Here is a 17,142-nt window from a genome sequence, read left to right as displayed (position 1 = left end):
TTAAGACAGTGATAACATAATGTATTGATGATCTACTTGAGGTTACCAAAAGACTAGCTACACTTAGAAAGTTTAGAAGAATAAGGTTGAACAAAGTTCATTTGCTAAGCTTGACCAAGTTGATAGAAGGTTCCGAGCAAAGTTAGTCCAAGCCGAGAAAAAAGTTAGTTGGAGCCAAGTGAAAGCAATTTCTAGTGGATGGTGAGTAAGTTAGTAGATGTCGAGCAAGTTACTTGGTGTCGAGTGATTTTCAGTTGATGTTGAGCACCAGTAAAATCTAGTTGATGCCAAGTGATTTTACAGTAGATGTTGAGTAATACAATATGTGTTGAGCATCAGTAAATTGATAATTCCAAGTTGTTGCATTGTGAAAAGATCAAAGATTCGCCAAATAAAAGTTGACAAGTTTGTTTTCTAGGAACTTGTGAATTGGGAGGAAGATAAGATTGATGAGTTAGTGGCACAAAATCTTATGTAAATTGTTTTGGAGGTGAATTCAAATGGATTCTGTGAAGTTTATAGAAAAGACAAGTTATGGGGTAGATACATTGTATCCTACCTAATCCATTGAAAACCCTAATTTTGGTGATGGATAATGAGCGGGAAAAGTGTTCTAATTTCCTATAAGTAGGGATGTCCGGTCATGAAGTAGAAAGGTTAGAGAGTTTGGATGCGAAAATCTGGCAAGGAGAAGGAAGGGGGTTTGGTTCATCAAGTGACCCAAGAGAAGTTTGCAATGACGTACTAAGTAAGAAGGCCTAAAGAGGATGAATGCTTGAAGGGTGAACAAGTTGTCAGAGCTGCAAAGATTGAAAGCCAAGCAGAGTTGAGGACTTAATAGCGATCTATAATCTGCAAGTAAGGTTGTAAGTTGTATTAGATCAAATCTCTACTATTTCTTTCTAACAATTGTATCAGCCTAGGGTAAATCATTTGGAGTAAGTTTGACTTAACATTCATTGGAAAATCCTTTAATAGGGTGGCATTCCAAGTGAATGGCCTAAAGTCCTCTAACAAGGCTCACTTTTAACAGGGCATCACTTCAGAAGAGTGAAAAAGGAGTGGCATGTTACTGGTGGTTTTTCCCAAATTGGGTTTCCACGTTAAATCATTGTGTCAAATGTGTTTTATGCTTTACATTTTTGCATGTTGATTTGATAGTAATATATCAGTTTTGATTAACACACAATGAATGCATGTATGGTTAAGAATGTTTTATGGGTTCACTGAATTGTGAAAAGTTTTATTTGTACATCTGGATCTTGAATAACTGATTCACCCCACCCCCTCTCAATTATTCTAAAAGAATTCCAATAATTGGTATTAGAGTACAGTTGCTTAAGACAATAGTTTTAAGGTATTAAAAGCACAAAGATCAAGATGTCAAAAAGAGAGGTATCCAAGCTCAATAGAGATAACTTTCCTACATGGAAAAGTTTGATTAAGTTACACCTTGGAGGACTTGGAGATTATTCACAATCCTACATTTCAATAGAACACGTTGATCCAAAAGGAGCCCTAACTGCTAAAGATTTGAAGAAAAAGAAAGAACACAATCAAGCGATGTTGGAGATTGCCTCTGCCCTAAGCTATGATGAATTTGATGATATCAAAGGCCTTAAGAATGAAAAGTAGATGTAGGATTCCCTAGACACCATCTATGGAGGAGACAAAAATGTTCAAAGAGCCAAGTCAAAGAACCTCAAAGTTAAGTTTGATGACATGAGAATGGAAGAAGGTGAAAATATTGCTCAATATGTTTCTAGAATAAAAGAAGTTGTCAAAGCAATAAAAGGTGTTGCTGGTAAAATAGATGATGATATTGTGCTAAGTAAAGTCTTGAGAACATTATTACCTGTGATTCCATTAGAGTGTCTGAAATCCAAGAGCTAAGATGTATACCACGAAATGATCTAACCCTTGAAGGTCTGGTGGGTAGACTCATTGCTTTTGAGCTATCTAATTTTGACAACTATAGACCAGAGAATATTGAATCAGCTTTCAAAGCTAAATTATTACTAAAGGATTTTGAGGAGGTAAAGCTAAAGAAGAAGAAAAGAAAAATAAAGTATGCATCGAGTGACAATAGTATAGATGAGGAAGACATTGAACAATTGGAAGCATTGCTGACAAGAAGATTTCATAGAGGAAAAGGTAAATTCAAAGGTAAGTTGCTTATCATTTGTTTCAATTGCAATGAAGTTGGTCATATTGTAGCAAGATGTACCTAGAAGAAGAACTTCAAAGAAGGGAACAAGCACAAAAATAGAAGAGAAGATGATGGAAGAAACTATAGAGATAAAGGCAAGAAGTCATGCTACATTGTTGATGAACATGACTTTGATGAAAATGATGATGAAGTGGTATATGTTGCAATGAAGGATGAATCTGATGAGGATGAGGCAACTGCACTTATGACTTGTGTGAACAAGAATGACAATTGGATCATTGATAGTGGATGCTCACATCACATGACTGGATACAAAAGTAAGTTCATTACCTTAACCTGCTATGATGGAAATAGTGTAAGATTTGGTAATGATGCACCATGTTTAATAAAAGGAAAAGGCTCTATCAAGCTCATAGAGAAGATTTCATGTGACCATGCTTATTATGTTGAAGGATTGAATTATAACTTGTTAAGTGTGTCACAATTGAATAATTTGGGGTGTAAAGTTGAGTTTGAAAACAAATCAGGCAAGATATATGATACAAATGGAAACTTGATTGGAAAAGGTGATCAAACCAGGAGTAATCTATTCTATTTGGATATAAAAGATGCTACTTGTCTTATTGCAAAATTTGATGGATGTATGGCTTTGGCACAAGAGATTATATCATGTAAACTTTGATAATCTAATTAGTATTAGTAACATGAAAAGAGTTAGAGGTTTGCCTAAGTTGAAGAAATCAGAAAATATAATGTGTAAACAATGTCAGCTAGGCAAGATGACAAAGTCAAGCTTCAAAAGTAAAGCTTATACCTCTAAGGAAATACTTGAAATTGTTCATATTGACTTGTGTGGACCTATTGAAGTGCAAAGCTACAAAGGAGATAAGTATATAATGTTGTTTGTTGATTATTACTTTAGGATGATGACAATCATGTTTTAGATTAAGGTAAAAACAGGTTTTGAATGGACCTGAAACCCCTAACAACAGTAAAAAGATGTTCAAACATAACATAACTAGGAAATAAGGTCCTAAGACCAAAAAACAAACACAAAATCAAGTTTTATAGGGACCTAAAACCACATAATGTATCCAAAAAATGTGACCAAGTTTTACAAGGACCTAGAAACTATAAGTTTTACAAAGCATATCAAATAGAAAACTAAAACCAAAAATAGAAAAAACCAGACCACTAATGTAGCTCCTTGATCATCTTAGCAACCTCCTTCTGAACTTCAGCTGTACTAAGAGTAGTATCAGTAGGGGAAAACCTAGTACCAGCAGTAACTTCAACAACCTTTTTCCGCAAGCTCAACTTGGTCTTTTTACTTGGTCCTCCAAGAGACATAATATCCTCATTAGTCTTCTTCCCCAAACTTGCCGCAACTGCACACATACTAGAAGTCATTTATTCCACATTATTGCCACTTTCCTTCATCAGATGCCAAAGACCTTGTTCATATTCCTTCATTTTTTCAGGTATATTTCCCACCTGAGTTTCCAGTAGCACAAGTTTGGCTTGGTCATTCTCCTGATCCTTCTGCACTTTGCCTAGTTTTTTCTTAAGTTTCATAATCTCATTGTAAGTCTAGGAATCTCCACGTAGAGAGGAGTTGGATTTAATATTTGTAGTATCAAGGAAGGAGAGTGAAATCCCCAAACTTGGGTCATCCTCCTCCTCCCTAGGGATCTTCGCGCCCTTCTCATCCTCTTTACCTAAACCTTTCTCCCTTCCCATCTCCTCCTCTACATTCTCCTCTCCAAATCTCTGGGTTTCTCCACCCTGGTTATCTTCATTACCAATATTATTTGACCCTTCATTTTTTTCCAAACTTTCCTCCACATCATTCTTCATGGTCTCATTTTTACTACCAAGATAATCCTCTAAATTAGAACTAATATCCCCCATCTCCATGTCTTCTTTTGTCTCTAAATTTTTATTTTCATCTTTATCCAAGGAATCAGTAATATCCTCAACATTTTTTGGGGGAGTATCCTTAATCACTAATTTCTTCTTCTCGCTTTGTCCTTCATCCCCTTTGCTCTTTCTATACTAGGATTCACTTGCCAACCCCCTTTTCTTCTATGAAATAAGGGAAACAACAATCACCTTTGTCTTGTAGTAATTCTCAATTAAGATAATGAGGCCTTCATGAAGGACAGGCTGAGAGTCTTTCTTCCTATGGGCCTGGAGGCTTTGAAATAACGAAAACGTCAAGTAGAAAGGAAAATAAATCCTATCTTTATATTGGAAATGGTTCAGAAAAACAAAATGGAACTTGTGGACTCTTTTGGATCTTCCATTTAAAATAAAATATTCACGAAAACAAGATAACACATCCCTCTATATTACCTTTATTTGGTTAAGCTTGTAAAAGTCCCCATTCTTTTCTAACTTTTGCTCTTCCTCCTCAGTTTTTGAAAACTTCTTGAAGGCAGCGTTAGAGATAGTCATTTCCTTGCTTTATTTTAGTCCATCCTTCAAGAGACCAGTTGCTTCAGCAATGAAGTCCTCTATGAGATGAACTATGACACCATGCCAAGTTACCCTATCCTCAAACCAGTTCTTAAAGAAAGCTTCAGTAACATGCAATTTGAAACCATGCAATCGCTCCAGGTAAGGAGTCACATTTCCTTTCTCAAGAATTTGCCAGACAATGACTTTTTCCTTCCAATTTTTGCAATTTTTGGGCTCTTGTTTCCTTGATTGTCCCCCCATTTTCAAAAAATGTGTGTCTCTGAGAATGAACAGAGTAGCTAAACCCAGAAAAAGAGACAAAATCAAGCGAGCCAAAATACTCTCAAAAGTTAACAAGGATTTCATTAATCTTCCTTCATGCCATGCCCAGATAATAATAGCAATGAAGTACATCTTATGGATTGCAACACACCCCTCCATAGACCTCTTTCAATTATCATTAAATTATTGATCTTGGTGGATCTTTTCCTCCGTCGCATATGTACTATCATACATAATGAGCAATTTTAAATCCACATTATTCTTGAGGTCATTGTGCCACCTCAGCATTCTATCCCCTTGTACAGCCCTATTGGCAAGCCAATTGGCAACAATGTTACCTTCCCAATAAGAATGGGAAAAGATGACTTTTTAAAAATTAGCCATTAGGGCTTTAATTTCCATTATACTATCCTCTATAGTCCATGTACTTAAGGTTTTGTCATTGAGCATATTTATGATGTTTAGGGAATCACCTTCCATCCAAAGGTACCTACTTCTAGTTTCCACAACCAATCTCATGGTATAAAGGGCTGTAGTGGCTTTAGCTCTATGGCTGGTTGATATGCCAATAGGAATTTCAATAGCATCAATAGTGTTACCTGTATGATCCCTTATAATTCCTTCACACCTTGCTTTTCTAGAGTTGCCCTCAGCAACCCCATCAAAATTCCCCTTAATTCATCCTCTCAAAGGAGCCTTCCATTTAAAACTTGATCTTTGATCCTCCACCTTCTTTTTGGGTCCTGTATTATGCATAGGATTGTCAATCAAGAAACCATCAGGAACAATTTTTTGAGATTTGAATTTTTCCTTTATTGCTTTGATGATGTTATGATCTAGAACCCATTCAAGCATTTCTTTCTCTCTGAAAATTCTATTATTTCTTTCTTTCCAAATTCCCCACTATAAGTGAGGAAGGGTAATTTTCCATAGATAATCCACATTACTGTCCTTAGTTGAGCAAGTCCAGCTTTGAAAATAGTACTCAATTTTATTCTGATGAATCCAAGCAATATTCCAGAAGATGAAGATGTAGCTCCACATATTTTGGCTATAATTGCAGTTTAAAAACAAGTGATTCTCTGTTGTCCAAGTCTTTCTTGATAGACAATAACAGTTGACCACATTTATCCCTCTTTTTTGCAAGTTGTTCTGGGTTAGAATTTTATTCTACAGTAAAATCCAATAAAAAATATTGATTTTGGGAATTAGACTTTTAATCCAAGCTTTAGACCATAATAGACCAGGTCCTTTTTCTTTAGATCTAAATATAGAGGAGACTTTGAAACTCCCATCAGCATCATTCCTCCATAACATTCTATCCTCCTTATAGGGATATAAGCAGTAAGCATTCAACATTATCTGGATATTATTGAAGTCTTGGCTAATGTTAGTAAGACTAACCCAACAATTATTGACCCAATATTTTTCCACATGAATACCATATAGCTGCTTGCATTGATCAATGTAGGTCCTGTCCTCAAAATCTTCTATCAGTAGATGGTCCAAAATCCAGGAATCTTCCCAAAACTAGATCTTCTACCCATTTCCAGCTTTCCATGAGCACCCTTCACTTAAGATATTCTTTGCACCTTGCACAACCCCCCAAATAGTAGAAGGGGAAATAACATTGGGATACTAGAAGAAATTAGAAAGAGAAGAGGCATTATACAAATATTTATGTTTCCATATAGAGCTCCACTCCTTGTCATCATGGTACACTCTCCATCCTTGCTTAGCAAGTAAAGCCTTGTTCATACTTTGGGTAGTCCTCAATCCCAAGCCTCCATCTCTGATCGATTTACAAATTTGGTCCCAAGAAATCAGAGCCATTCTCTTCTTCTCCTCAATACTAGACCAAAGAAAGTTCATTTGGATTTTGTCAAGGGAATTAACATATTTAGAGGGAATTTTCAAAAGGCTCAAAGCATAAGTAGGTATACTTTGAAGACAAGCTTTCAGAAGAGTGACTTTACCAGCTTTCTCAATAGGTTTCCCTTCCATCCAACAAGTTTCTTAGAAAATTTTTTGATAATATCTTCCCAAAAGGAATTAGGGGCATTAAGCCCCGAGGGGAGGCCTAGGTAAGTACAATGAAAGGATCCTATGGAGCATCCTAGAATTTTAGCAATTTTGGTTTGTCTAGACACTGGGGTGTTTACAAAGAACAAAGAACTTTTATCCCAGTTAATCAACTGTCCCGAGGCCGAGGAGTAGAGGCTTAGAGCTTTTTTCAGGTTTCTAGCTTCCCTAACATTAGCTTTGCCCATAAAAATAGTGTCATCAACAAACTGACCATGGGAGCAGATAAGGAGTTGAGAAGAGGGTTGCAAGCCTTTAATATCACCATCCTGAACCAATTTCCCAATATACCTACCCAAGCAATCAACCATAATGGTGAAAAGAATAGCAGATAAAGGGTCTCCCTACCTCAGACCTCTGGAGGGATTAAAGAAAGCAGATGAACACCCATTAACCAAAACAACAATCAAAGAGGTAGAGATGAGTTGAAGAAAAATCCACACAACATTATTATTAAAACCAAAAGCCAATAACACCTTTTCAAGGAAAGCCCACTCCGCTCTATCATAGGCTTTAGCAATATCAACTTTCATAATGAATCCTTGATTGTTAGAAAAAAATAAAGAGTGGATATTCTCATGCATAGCTATGATAAAAATTTGTCTACCTAGAATGAAGCCATTATGTTGTTCAGCAATTATTTCTGGAAGCACCAAGAGCAGCATAGAAGTGAGGACCTTAGAAATGATCTTATAAAAAGAATTGCATACACTTATAGGCCTGAATTGGTCCGAGGAATCAGCACCCACCTTTTTAGGAATTAGGCAGAGAAAGGTAGAATTAATCTCTTTCAACATTCTTTTAGCCCTAAAGAATTCTTTGACAGCACAACAAACATCTTTCCCAACCAGATTTCACTTTTTTTGAAAAAAAGAACATAGGAAATCCATCCGGGCTAGGAGATTTATCCCCACCTAAGGAGCAAACAACCTAATAAATTTCCTTATCATTAGGAATGGATCCCAACATCTTGTTTTGATCTCTAGTAACCAAAGGGGGGAATGACACCAAGGATTTCCTCTTGGTTAAGAAGATCAATATTAGGATCAGCTGTCATAAGGGAAGCAAAGAAAGAAACCAATTCTTTCAAAATATCCTTTTCCTTAGTAATATTCCTATCACCTATCATAAGATTAGAGATCCGAGTTTCAGCCCTATGCTTCATTGTAGAAAGGTGAAAAAACCTAGTGTTTTTATCCACTTCCTTCAACCAAACATGTCTTGACCTTTGCTTCCAATAGATTTCTTCCTTAGTGACAATATCATTATACTCAGTCAATTTACCATTTTCTTCTCTAACTAGATCAGAAGTATACCCTTCCTTTTGTGTCTTATCCTCGATAATTTTTAACTCTTCCTTTATTTTAGGTTTGATCTCAAAGATGTTCCCAAAACATCTTTTATTCCATATTTTAGCCTCTTTTTAAACATTTCTGAGTTTAGTAGCCACTTTATAAAGAGCAGTCCCTTCAACTTCTATGTTCCACCATTCCTCCAATTTACTTTTAAAATGTGGGTGTTGCATCCACATTTTTCTAAATCTGAATGAATAGTTTTTCTTAGAATATGCCTTCACAGCAGTAAAAATCAAAGGAAAATGATCTGATCCCACTTTCTGAAAAGCTTCCAGTTTACAAACAAAATCATTGGTCCACTCTGGCAATATCAAGGCCCTATTTAGATGAGCTTGAATACATTCATTGTTGATCCTTTTATTAGTCCAAGTGAACTCTATACCATGGAGATCCATATCCATAAGCTCGTCATTATTAATAAATTCCATTAAATTCAACCTCCCATCAAGCTAACTAACATTTCCTCCTTTTTTCTCTTGATCATAAAGGGGAACATTAAAATCGCCCATAAAGATCCATCTATCATTTTGTTCTTTGCTCTTAATATTAGATAGAGTTTTCCAAACTTTTTATTTGATGTTTTTTTCTTAACTACTCTAATTTGGGTGAGATTGTCGGGCCTTCCTCTAGAATACTAGCATGAAGACATTTTCAAGGGAATAGTGAGATCCTTTGGGGAACTTATTGTTGTTGATTAGGCTACGATAGCAAAATCAAAATTGAATAGTGCTAGGTTATATGTGAAAGTGGCTAACCTAAATAACCTCCCTAATAAGGTGGAACTATTTTCAAAACTTGGGAAAAGGAATTAAGAAGTAACCTATGAGTGTCTCCAAAATACTTGTTTTGCTTGTAAAAAAATAGGGTCATTGGGTTAAGAACTGTCCTACCAAAAGCAAAAATAAAACTAAGGTTGTTAAAGAGGACAAGAAGAAGGAGGAAAAGACTTAGAAGAAAGTATGGAGACCAAAATCTAATGGTTAGAATGAAAAAGCAAATAGTCTTAATCCTGGAACTAGTTTTGAGAATGAAAAAAATAACTCTTTGAATTCTGATAAGCAGGTGTTGGTCTTGTTTTGTTTAGGCAAGAAACCCACTTGCCTGATTCGATAAAACAAATTATTATATACCAAAATAATGCTATTAAATGGGAGGATTTTGCTAAATAGGAGGAAATAGAGGAAGGAGAAATTATGGAAGTGAGAAGTAGACATTTGATTTTGGAGAAAATGCAAAATGGGGAAGATTTGTTGTTGGAGGAAGTGCAAAATGGGGAAGTTCATACTTATGAGATTCAACAAGATGGGGAAGTCCATGCTGCTGAGATTTAGAATATCAAATCCTAGTCTCTTGAAACATCTCTGTGTAATGACTCAATTCCTCTTTGGAATGAATTGGAACCAGAGTAGAAAAGCCTAGAAAATCTGGACCTAAAACAGAAACAAAGCCAAAAGAAAAAGACTGAGAAGAAAAACTCCTCAATTCCTAAGAGAATTAAGACCCAAAGCATTAAAATGGAGCAAAACTCTAAGGTGGAAAAACAAATTAAGGTTAAACCAAATGTGGGGACATCGGAAAAATCGGGAAGACAATCTTCAAGGAAAACAAGAGAAATTGAAAGCTTATAGAATATTGCTGATGGAAGATAGGCAACTATTCTAGATTTTACCCCTAAAAAATAACCATGAAAATCATTATGTGGAATATTAGGGGGATGAACGATAATCATAAATTGGATATTGTTCGTAACTTTGTTAGGGAGCATAAACTAGATATCTTTCTGCTTCAAGAAACAAAGATGGCAAAGGAAAGAGCTGAAAAGATCAATTCTTTCAAGGAATATTGTGTAAAGGTAAGTAGTTTGGAAGGGGCTTCAGGAGGAACTCTAATACTTTGGAAAAAATCCCTATTTTCTAGTCTTGTTATAAATGAAAGTAAACACTTATGGTGGCTAAAATGACTAACTTATACCAGAACTCTGAATGATTCTTAGTCAACATGATGATAGTCATGTTTCTAAAACAAAAATTAGATTCTTTTCAAATGTTTAAATGGTACTTGGCAAGAGTTGAAAAAGAAATAGGTAAGAGTTTGAAATGCTTGAGATCAGATAGAGGAGGTGAATTCACTTCACATGAGTTTGAGATGTTCTGTAATGAAAAAGGAATCAAGAGATAGACATCTACACCTAGGACCCCTCCACAGAATGGAATTGATGAAAGAAGAAACAAGTCAATAATGGACTGTGTTAGAACAGTCATGATGGAGAAAAATTTTGCTCTAGAATACTGGAGAGAAGCTGTAAGTATTTCTATATACACCTTGAACCATGTGCAAGTAAAGAAAGATACTCATTCACCACCTTTTGAACTATGGTATGGTCATCCACCTAATGTGAAATTTTTTAAGGTATTTGGAAGCAAATGCTATATTCTTAAAGTTGTTAGGAGTGGAAAGTTTGATGCAAAGAGCAAATATGGTATATTCCTTGGTCACTCCACAAGAAGTAAAGCTTACAATTGTTTAATTAATAACACTAACAAAATTATGGAAAGTGCAAATGTGAATTTTGATGAGTTTACAGAAGGACATGAGGCTGAACCTACAAAAGAACCAGAAGAATGCAAGTCATTTGTATACTACTATGAAGGAATGCCTATTGAAGAAAATGCTACAAATCATGCAACAAACTAACAACAAGTGTCGAGTCACATTCTGTGAATACCAAGTTGCATTCATATGTCATGTTGCAGAATGAGGAAAATACACAATCTGACTCTGAGATTAGCACACATGAAAGAGATGCTGAAACACCTGACAGAGATGTACACAGTGATACTAAAGCTGAGAGACAGAATGCAACCACAAGAACTAAGCCTAAATTGTCCAAATATGTCAAAAGACACCATCCTGCAGATCAAATCATTGAAGACAAAGATGCAAGGCCAATGAAAAGAAATAGGTTGAGAAGTGAATCATGTTTGTTAAGCATGAAGGAACCCAAGACAGTGAGAGATGCATTGGAAGATGATGACTGGTACAAGGCTATTGAAGAAGAAATTCAGTAGATAGAAAAGAACAAGACTTGGAGTCTAGTTCCTAGACCAGAAGACAAAAATGTGATTGGCACAAAATGGGTATTCAGAAACAAGTTAGATGAGAATGGTGAAGTGACAAGAAACAAAGCAAGACTATTTTGCAAAAGGTATGCACAAGAAGAAGGAATAGACTATGGTGAAAATTTTGCCCCTATTGAAAGAATGGAAGGATTAAAAATTCTGCTTGCTTATGCTGCATACAAAGGTTTCAAAGTTTATCAGATAGATGTTAAGTCTGCATTTCTAAATGACATATTAGAAGAAGAGTTCTACATAGAACAACCAAAAGGCTTTGTTGATAAAAATAATAAGAACATGGTATGTAGACTGCACAAGTTCCCTATATGGATTGAGACCAAGCACTAAGAGCATGGTATGAGAGACTTCATACTTATCTTGTTAAGATTGGATTTGAAAGGACAAATGATAACAATAATCTGTACATGAAAACAAATAAAGAAAAAAGTATACTATTATCTGAAATATTTGTTGATGACATAATATTTGGAGGACAAGATGCTATGTGTAAAGATTTTGCAAATCAGATGAAACAAGAGTTTGAAATGTCAATGTTTGGTGAGATCAAATTCTTTGTGGGATTACAAGTCTATCAAATAAAATATGGTGTATCTATCACTCAGTCAAAATATGTCAAGAAGATATTGAAGACATTTGGACTAGAGGATTCAAAACCAATAAGTACACTTATGGTGACAACACTCAAGTTATCAAAGAATGATGATTCAGCTGAGGTCAATAAAAAATGATATAGATCCATGATTGGAAAATTGCAATATGTAGTACACAATAGACCTGATATTGCATTAGCTATGGGGACAGTTGCAAGATTCTCTTCTAACCCTAGAGAGAATCACTTGATGGCTGTGAAAATAATAATGAGATACTTGAACGAAATAGAAGAGTATGGTTTATACTATAAGAAGAATCAAAAGTTTGAACTAAAAGCCTACACTGATGTTGATTGGGTTGGAAATATTGATGACAGAAAGAGCTCCAATGGAGGAGCATTCTTCTTAGGCAGAAAACTTGTTACATGGACTAGCAAGAAGCAGAGTTGTACTTCCCAATCTACTACTGAAGCAAAGTATACTGTTGTTGTTATTAACTGCACAAACATTGTATGGATCAAATAACTACTTAAGAGAATAAATGACGAAATCATAAAATTAGTGACACTTTATTGTGATAATACAAGTGCTATAAATATATCAAAGAATCTTGTAATGCATACAAATACAAAGCACATTGCAATAAAGTATCATTATGTAAGGGAATTGGTTCAAGACAAAGAGGTGAATATGGAATATATCAACATAAATGAGCAAATTGTTGATATCTTCACCAAAGCATTACCTAAGGATGCTTATGATTATTTGAGAGGTAAACTAGGGGTGATACCCCTATCAAAGGCTATGTAAAAGACAGAGTACCTTGCATCAAGCAAGCTGACATTCATTTCATACAAATTGATGCAATGGATCTTACTTTAGGAATTGCCTAAAGTAATTACAGAGCTGGAATTAAAAATCAGTTACAAGCAAGGTGACAGAGGGAGGAAATTGAAGAGCTTGCAAAAGCCTATGTTTGCATATATCAAAGATGCTAAGTGTTGAGTATATGTCTTTGGCATTGTTGTCAAAGAGGGAGAAAGTACATTAAATTGATCAAGGGAGATGATCAAGGGAGAAAGTACATTACTGATTAGTTTGGTAAGAAAGAAAGAGGGAGAAAGCAGAAAACAATCAGAGGAAGGATCATAACAAAAAGAGGAAGATATTTTGATATTTTTCTAATCCATGTAAGAAGAGAATCAGAAAAGAAGGAACTTAGAGGGAGTTTTATTTTCTAACCTAAGAGAGAGCTGCTGATAGAGGGAGAAGTTTCAATCAAAAAATTTATTTTTGGTATTACTTTACTGTTTTAACCTAGTTAGTTTGATGGAACAAGATGTTTATCATTTGTTTGACTGGTTGATCAGTTTGGTTTGCCATCAACGCCAAAGAGGGAGATTGTTGATATATGATTGAAAAGATCATTTGAGTAAGAAGACTATTGAAGAAGGCTGTGTGTTTCAATCATTGTTTTGTCACTGATGTCAAACCTGCCACATGCTAGTAAGATAACTGCTTATATGTTTCAAGCACTATCACTTAGTTGACTAATGAGGACAATTTAATCAACAAGATGTAACAAAAGTACCTAGAGGAAAGGTTGAGTTATGATTATGTATTGGAGTGCAAGAATCAATTAAGAGAGCAATAACATAATGTATTGATGATCTACTTTAGGTTACAAAAAGACTAGCTACAGTTAGAAAGTTTAGAAGAATAAGGTTGAACAAAGTTAATTTTCCAAGCTTGACCAAGTTGATAGAAGGTGCTAAGTAAAGTTAGTGCAAGCCGAGCAAAAAGTTAGTTGGAGCTGAGTGAAAGCAATTTCTAGTGGATGCTGAGTAAGTTAGTAGATGCCAAGCAAGTTAGTTAGTGCCAAGTGATTTTTAGTTGATGCCGAGCACCAGGAAAATCTAGTTGATGTTGAATGACTTTACAGTAGATACTGAGTAACACAGTATGTGTCAAGCATCAGTAAATTGATAATGCCAAGTTGTTGCATTATGAAAAGATTGAAGATTTACCAAATAAAAGTTGACAAGTTTGTTTTCTTGGAACTTGTGAATCAGGAGGAAGATAATATTGTTAAGTTGGTGGCACAATTTCTTATGTAAACCATTTTGGAGGCAAATTCAAATGGATTCTAAGTGAAGTTTCTAGAAAAGACAAGATATGGGGTAGATACATTGTATCCTACCTAATCCATCAAAAACCCTAATTTTTGTGATGGATAATGAGCGGGAAAAGTGTTCTAATTTCCTATACGTAAGGATGTTTGGTCATTAAGCAGAGAGGTTAGAGAGTTTGGATGCGAAAATCTGGCAAGGAGAAGGAAGGGGGTTTTCTTCATCAAGTCACCCAAGAGAAGAAGTCTGTAGTGGTGTGCTAAGCAAGAAGGCTTAAAGAGGATGAATGCTTGAAAGGTGAACAAGCTGTCAGAGCTGCAAAGATTGGAATCCAAGTAGAGTTGAGGACTGAATAATGATCTATAATCTACAAGTAACGTTGTAAGTTGCATCAAATAAAAGCTCTAGTGTTACTTTCTAACAATTGTATCAACCTAGGGTAAATCCTTTGGAGTAAGGTTGACTTAACAATCATTGGAAAATCCTTTAATAGGGTGGCATTCCAAGTGAATGGCCTAAATTCCTCTAACAAGGCTCACTTTTAATAGGGCATCACTTCAGAAGAGTGAAAAAGGAGTAGCATGTTATTGGTGGTTTTTCCCAAATTGGGTTTCCACATTAAATCATTGTGTCAAATGTGCTGATGGATATTTTGTGTTTTATGATTTACATTTTTGCATGTTGATTTGACAGTAACATATCAATTTTGGTTAACACACAATGAATGCATGCATGGTTAAGACTGTTTTATGGGTTCACTGAATTGTGAAAAGTCTAATTTGTACATGTAGACCTTGAATAACTGATTCACGCCCCCCCCCCCCCCCCCCCCCCTTAGTTATTCTAAAAGAATTCCAACAATTTGGTTGTCTTTGCTCTTTGATTTTGAATCCAAATTCAAATCATAAGTATTGGTCTTCCATGATAGCATTGCATCTAACAAAGTTTAAATTGTATTAATGTTAAGATGCACAATTCAAACCTATCACATTTACATCTCAAAGCTTCTTATTTCTAGTTTGTTCACATATTATGATCACATTGACCAAATTCTTATCTTATTTCTAATATTACCAATTCATGACCATTATTTATCTAATATTACTATCCTAGTTCTAGTTAAATCCAAAAAAACTCCTTGATATACTTGAAAGCCCATTTTGTTTCCCTTCAATCCTATATATCATTTAAGAAATTTTCATCTTAAGAAATATTATTATTTTTGTTTAATTTAAATGAGTTCATATTTCTCCCTCGTAGAAGTATCTTTATATATGCATACAAAAAACAAACAAACAATACAAATAATTAATTTGATAGTATTCAACTCAACTTGAGATTGATGAAAACTAAATGAGAGTTTAGGGTTTGTTTTGTTCGTGGAAGATGATAGGAATTGGCTTTTTCAAAATCTAGATTTGAAATTTTTTGTGTTTGTTTCAAAAATGGTAAAGTGGAATTAGAATATCAAACTTTCAATTTTGTCTCAAAACCAGGCTTTCTAAATTCTTACTAGCAAGTAGGAATTGAAAATCAAAACCTAGTTATGTTTTATGAGGAGTGTAAAAATAACAGATTGGACTTTTTTTGGAGTCTACCTTCAACTCCAAGCTTACACATAAAAATTTGTCTTCACACTCATCTTACAAGTGAAACAAATGGTTCAAGTAAAATCCCAAAAATAGGAATGAAGATTTGCAAAATATTGATTTGGCTAAATTGAGATTAGTAGAAATCTTGATTTCTACAATTCCACAAATGAAACAAACCCTAAAAGAAGTGACTTTATCTTTGTTTACATTGTGTATCAATATTGGTTGTGAATGAGTTTTTAATAATAGGATCTAGAATTCTAAAATCAAAGCTTGACGAAGAACTTTGTTTGTGATCTATATCTAGTTTTGAAAAATAAATGTGTGATTTCGTTTAGTTGTGATGGACCTTTTTTTGTGATGTGGAGCCTAATTAGACTTGAAGGTTTAGTTGGTGTGATTTCCTCCTAGATTATTTCTGCAGGAGTTTGGGGGCAACATCCCTTGCGAGATCTTGGGGTAGCACCCCAGATGTGCTCCTCATCATAGTATAGGGTAGGATCGAGGGGCAACACCCTTGTGGGGGTTTTGGGGGGTAGTGCCCCAAAGCCAAAAATGACTCACTATTGTAAAAGGCGTCCATTGTTATTTTTCTAGTGGATGATTTCTTCTAGCCCTAATTTTGTATGTGGCAAAAGCTTGTATAAAATGGCTTAGGGTTAGGGATTTTATAATGTATGATGAGATTGTAGCTTCTTGTTGTAGTATTGAGTTGTAAGGGATTACAGATTATAATCATTGGATAATAATAATATTGGACTTGATGTTGGTGGATGTAGCCCAGGCATTGGGTGAACCACATTAAATCCTTGTGCCTTATGACCTCTTCTGCGTGATTTATTATTTTCTAATATTGGTTATATTTGCATGTAATTGTTATTTTTTTCCATGGTTAATCCTAAAAAATTTATCCACTTCAAAAAAATTGCACATTTATAAACCCTAAATACCTGCAAAAATTCTTACCTTCAACCTACTAGTGCTAAAACCTGCATTGGCATTTTTCTATCCAAGCATTAAAGTATGAAAGGTAATGGACCCCAAGGTGATGAGAGGTGCTAAAACTTGAAAAGGGATTTTTCTATCTTTTTTTTTCTATACCTATTTTGGTTGACAAATTTATGCTAAGAGTTTGCTATATACTATTCCATTATGTGTGTGTGTCACATATGCAAAATTTGTCAAGCATGTGAAGTTGGCAGTTCATATTTCTTTGTAATGGAACTACAAACCACTCAAACAAGTTAATTGGGGAGTTACAAAATAGTTTGAAAGTAATAGTTGCAGAGGTTTGACATTATATTCTATTTTAGTTACACTTTTCATTATGGTAGTCAACTTTTAT

The sequence above is a fragment of the Cupressus sempervirens genome, chromosome 2, assembly GCF_028749045.1.
Source record: "Cupressus sempervirens isolate cs-2001-9-10 chromosome 2, ASM2874904v1, whole genome shotgun sequence".
Lineage (NCBI taxonomy): Eukaryota > Viridiplantae > Streptophyta > Pinopsida > Cupressales > Cupressaceae > Cupressus > Cupressus sempervirens.
This window is presented reverse-complemented; position numbering follows the sequence as displayed.